The sequence below is a fragment of the Cheilinus undulatus genome, linkage group 8, assembly GCF_018320785.1.
Source record: "Cheilinus undulatus linkage group 8, ASM1832078v1, whole genome shotgun sequence".
NCBI lineage: Eukaryota > Metazoa > Chordata > Actinopteri > Labriformes > Labridae > Cheilinus > Cheilinus undulatus.
The window spans coordinates 33725932-33731933 of record NC_054872.1 but is presented as its reverse complement, the minus strand read 5'-3'; positions in this window follow the sequence as shown (position 1 = coordinate 33731933).

The following is a 6002-nucleotide window of genomic DNA, read 5'->3' as shown; positions in this document are numbered from 1 at the left end:
TGCACTTTACACCCGGTCCCTTAAATCCTGAAGTCCACACAAAAGGTGTTCAATCAGAAACAAAACAGCAAAGCACAAGCAAGGAAAAGGTCTCACATGCCCACTTCTCCCTCCAGTCTCATCACACATAGAGTTGTGAGAAGAGAGTGCGTCACCCAGCTACCTCGGTCTCAGCCGTTCCCTGGATACCTGCCCTCCAACGCTCCCTGATACACTCAGACATCAAGCGGTCAATTCGCCCACTCATCAGGCAAAAGGAGACCTAAAGGCGAGAGAGGGCGCGGCGACCTTGGTGTTAAAGTTGCTCTCAGACATGCAGCTTTTTTTAAGCCTGAAATGTGATCCAGATCTGATCAGAGATGTGCGCCAAAGAGCAGCTTTAAACCCACAGTCCTGAGTGTGCGACAGGGAGGGAGCAGCGAGGGTCAGATCTGAGGAGGGCCGTGTTCAAAGCTCAACACAGACAGCGGGGGGTGTTTTCCAGGGGGACAGGATGCATCTGTGTGTGAGTGTGTGTAGACAGGAGTGTGATCCAGCGCAGACTGTTGACCCCAAATGTCTCCCTCGGCAATCTATCCCATGATCTGTAACTTTGCAGCTCAAGCCCAAACTTCTGCTTACTTCTATCAGGTTAGCCTCACTGTGTCTTCTCCAAGCCTCACAAACATCCACACAGACGCCTCCCTGATCCCAACTGCAACCCCGCATTTTAAAGCATTCATCTATTTGGTTTATCATCAAAGAATATGAGGTATATGATGAACTATCTCTCTTTTACATCCTACAGTGGATGAAGGAAAAAAGTTTAAAGCAACTCACAGAAAAGTGGAAACAAAATGAGACAAAATAAAAATAAGGGTGAGAATAAGGGAGAAGTTCAGAGGGCGATTTCAGTCTGGGAATCAAAAATCACCCTCTTCCTTTCTTTGTGATATAAAAAACTTTAACCTTTGCCCCCGTTGATCTTCCTCTTTTGTGTTTTTGGTTGTGTAGCTGTAAAGCTTTCAGTAAGTTCTCCTTGAGGAGAAATATGAAGCACAGAGGCAGCACTGTGTCTTTAAGAACACCTCATAGAGAACACGTGCATCATATTCATGCTTTCTTTACTAAAGAAGAATTTCAGGAGGCATGAGAAAGTCATGTATATTGCATTATCAAAATATTGATTAAATAACTTACTTTTGCATGCGAACAAAATTCAAATAAATGTTTCCCTCAATAAATATGTTTCCCCCTTTGTATCAAATTAGATATGCACTTGTTTTCAAAACTACTGGTACATGTAAACATGAAGCTGCCGGGTCTCCTGTATCCATTTGGCTGTGCGTAAACCATATTCACAAGGACTATTTCTGTTTTCAGCAGCTGCTATAAATACAGTGTCTAAAAAAAGTCTTAAACCCCTTTTAGTGATTTTATAAATCAATCCTGGACAATATAATTTGGCTTTTTTACATTTTTTTTTTTTTTTACAAAAAAACTCCTAAATGTCAAAGTGAAAACAGATTTAAAAGGTAATGTAAAAATAAGTAAGATAAAAAAAGTGATTGCATAAATATTCACCCTTTCTAAAGTGACTGACCTAATTCATCAGACATCCAGATATTTGGTGTTAGTGGCCTCACAATTAGTGAAATGAGTGCAGTGAATGTGTCTCAAGTGATTGTATTATAAAGACACCCGTGTCTGTAAAGTCCAGTCACTGGTTCATCATTATTCCTGGCTACCATTACACCATGAAGACAAAAGAACACTCCAAGCAATTTAGAGAAAAGGTTATTGAAAAGTATAAGTCAGAGGATGGATAAAAAACAATTTCCAAGGTGCTGATCATCCCCTGGAGTTAAGTTAAATCTATCAACAAGAAATGGAAGGAATATGGACCATGTGTAAATCTGCCTAGATCAGGCTGTTCTCACAAACTGAGGGACCATACAAAAAGAAGCCTAGTTAGAGGGGCCACCAAGACACCTATGACTACTCTGAAAAAGTTAAAAGAGTTGGAAGTCTCAACTAGAGTTGTGGGAGACTCCATGGTAAGGTGTTAGAAAGTTTTTTGGTCTTCTGAGACCAAAATGGGGCTTTTTGGTCATCACACAAGATGCTCTGCTTGGTGGGCATCAAACCCTGCACATTACCACAAACACAAGAAACGTGGTGGCAGCATCATGCTGTGGGGATGCTTCTCAGCAGCCGGCCCTGGAAGGCCTGTAAAGGTAGAGGGTGAGATGCATCGAGCAAAATATCTGAAAATCCTTGAGGAAAGTGTTACTCAGTCTGCAAACCAACCTTTGACCATGACTGATTTATAAAATCATTAAAAGGGTAAAACATCCAAGGGCGTTAACGCTTTTTATAGGCACGGAATGACACTTACATGTGCATTTGGCTGAAAGTCAACAGTTAGCATGGTCACTTATAAAACCATTACACCGGGACTGTTATGTCCATGCACAGAGGGAAATACAGGAGAAACAGAGTTGGGATAATATTGACATCGTGCTGAGCAGAGCTGATCTCACCTCACGTCAAAAAGGTTTGAATTCCTATTTAGCAGGGTTAGGGTTTTTGTGGAGTTCGCATGCCATGTTCATGCATGGGTACTCTGTGCAGGAGAAGTTGTATTGATTGAATTATATCTGCAATCATGCTCATGACGCGGTATATGGGAATGCAGGTTTAACCGAAGAAGGTAAATCTCTAGCCTTAGTTTTATTTTAAACTCATCAGGTCTGAATAAAGCAACCAGTTAGTATGAGCTTGAATGTAACAAGCCAGTCAAAGTAGCATTTTAAGCTTCTTTAAACTCTGAGGTTTTTGTCAACACAGTGCTGCCTCATACTACTGTGAGATTCCTCTTTCTGTAAAAAGAGAAGATCTTTATGGCTGACAATGCAATCAGCCAGATTTAAGTCCTTACAAGAACGCTGGTTGCATTTCTGTTATTATTTGGTTTAAAGAAGTGAGAAAGAAAGTCAGCAAGGGGCAAAAAAAGCATAAAAGTACATCCCAGGATATGAAAAAGCACCTCTAGAAATAAATTAAGAAATAAATAGCAAGATAAGCAAACAAATCAAAGCTACCCTGAATAAATAGTACAATCAAAAGTCTAAATCATCTTAAAAGGAAAAATGTAAAAAGCCCAAAGAGAGATAGTTGAAATTTTTGGTCTAAAATCAAGTTATTATCATCAATGTTTTTTTTTAGGATCTTTTTTTCTCAAAGTCTTTTTTGTAAGTTTTTTCTTTTTAATACATTAGCGATAAGTAAGCAGTAGAACATAGATCTTTTTTTCTACAAAATCTATAGAAGCACTAACAGATACATTCCGTCTAAGAGTCAATGTGGAGTAAAGGTCCCACTGACGTGGGTCAAACCCCTCCACATCTAAAGTTTGGTTTGGGAAACGATTCTCGCGTTTGTGTCGACTGTTTTTTCTGGCGTGGATCAAACCAAATATTCTTTGGATATGTTCATGTCGAATCTGAGGCCTCCGCTGAGCGTATTAACCTGTCACAGGGCTCAAAACAACCCTTTTCATTCTTCTTTTAACCATTTAGCTTTTCATAAACACTCACAGACAGGAAAACGCTCAGTTTCACCTCAGGCCAATCGACTTTAACCCATTTGTGTGCCCCCACGCAGAGATGAAGGCAGTTTCTACTGTGTTTGGTTTGGTTCACTATTTGGTTTGCTATCCAAGTCTTTGTTTTTGGCTTCTTGTGTGTGTCTAGTTTTACTCTGTCAAGACAGTCTGTTTCTTTATCTAATAAAAATCTGGACGCTAAATTTTCACAGTATTTTTTTGTCCAACCACCTGATAAAAATCTCTAGCACGACTACGAAAAAATAAGGAGCTCTTGTAAGTAAGTAAGCGAGCACGTTCTTCCAAATGAGTTAATAAGCACTAAAGTACAGTACATAAAACGGCATCAAGAGACACAGCAGAGATCAAAACAATCAGAACCGACCAACAGAAAAATAAAAACAGATTTTTTTCATCTTAAAGAAGATTTCAGTTCAGTGAGGTCATTTGCGTTTAGCTCCATCCAGGACCAGAGAGAGAGCTGAGCTGGAGAGAGAGAGGCAGAGGAGGGGAGGAATTGTCTGTCTTTGTTTGCCTCCACTCACCTGTCTGTCTACCTGTCTATCTATCAGTGCTACACAGTTTCAGAGCGGGGCGAATGCTTACAGAAAGACAGGCAGACAGACAGACAGAGAGGGATACGCTTCGTCCTCCTCCCCTCCTCCCTCCAGCCACATTTGGTTAAGGGTTCTTTTTGGTTTGCTTCGGTCATTCCTTGGGTTTTTGGTTTGCGTTTATTTTTGGTATCTTCTTACAAAAAAAGTGTGACGCCTTGCTCCCCTCTCACTACAGCTTGTCCCTCCAAGTATACCCTCGTTTTGGGGGTTCGGAGTAAAGGAACAGTTCCCTAAATAAAGCTTCCCCCTACGGGTATTTGGACGGGCCAGGTGGAGGGGATTACATCAGAAGAGGGTGGGGGTTTCCATTGGTAAAGTCCTGCTCTCCCCCCTTCTCCTCCTCCTCCTTGTGTCTTTATTGTGTTCATACGTCTTGGCTGAAGCTCTGGAAGAAGAGCTCAGGCCAGCCTTGAGAATGCTTTGGTTTCCATTTGAGAATTAATGGCAGTCTGAGGTGGAAAATGGCAGTGAAATGTGATTGATGGAGTGATGATGGAAACAGACGAATATCAGTAAACATGTCTAGACAGACAGGTGTCGGCAGGCGCGAGAGCCGGCTGTGACTAAACTTGGCTTTATTGAATTATTTAGCCTCCAGCCTCATCGGTTATTACTTTCAATCTCCAATAACGGCCCTATTTCATACTTTCAACATGGTCGCCCACTCTTAACTAACCCCGTTTTACTGTGTGCGAAGTTTCCCAGGGCGTGTTTATTTAGCTACGGAGTTACCCGTAATGGGTTATATCTTTAAAGAGTGAAAGATTGAAGTGATTAAGAGCACAAAGTGTCACATATTTACGTCTTAATAAATTCATTCACACCTTGAAATCGACTCACTGGGTGCCAGCTCTATTTTGGATCTACGGCACTTGGTGAGACGATGCGTCTTTGCACTTTCGTCATCTCTGTTCCTGCAGAAAAGTCACGTTGAAAACAGAAAATATGCATGAGGACAGCATGGATGCATAATGATGAGGACGATGATGATAATGACACTAAAAAAGGATGCAACAATAAATAGGAGCTGTACGGTCAAATAATACTAATAAATAGTAAAAAAACAAACCCCATCTGTACTTCTTAAAGTGTAAAAAACAGATACTGGTTTACAAGCCTCTGTTAAGGTAATCTGAACTGAAAAAGGACAGATTGAAGCTAATCTATGCTCTTAGAACCAGAGGTAGTACAGAGACTAACAAATGAAGATACTGGCATCATTCAAACACGAGCTTTCACTCGGTCATTAACAATCATTACAAAAATTATCAAAATATCTAGAATGGAAGCATATGAGAGACAGACAGGATGAGTGGATGAGCGATGGATGGATTGGCTCTTCATGTGTGTTGAGTTTGTGTGAGTAGCAGTAGCAGTAGAGTCCTGGTCCTGGATAGCTTCAGTATTTACACGTCCTTTGAATAAAGCTTTTCTCTCCGTATTTTTGGTTTTTGGTATTTGGGATTTTGGTATGGTTGTCGTTTTTTTTTTTTTTTTTGTGTATTCCTCCTCCGCCTCCTCCTCAGGTAAAATTTTTGGTTTAAACGTATCCTCCCTTCTCCTCTTCCTTCAGACCCGCAGCTTTGCAAAAATGATAAAAAAAGGAAAACTTAAGCACAGTCCTCCATTTTTTTGTCCTTGCCGCCATTCCTTTGTCACATAGTAAAGTTATCTTTTGTCATTTTTGGTTTATGCACTCCGACATGCGTCTCTTGGGCCTCTTCGTCAAAGAGTCATTGGTTTGTTTTCCTTCAGAGAGAACGCGCGCCATTTTGATATCACGTGTTATTGACTCAAAG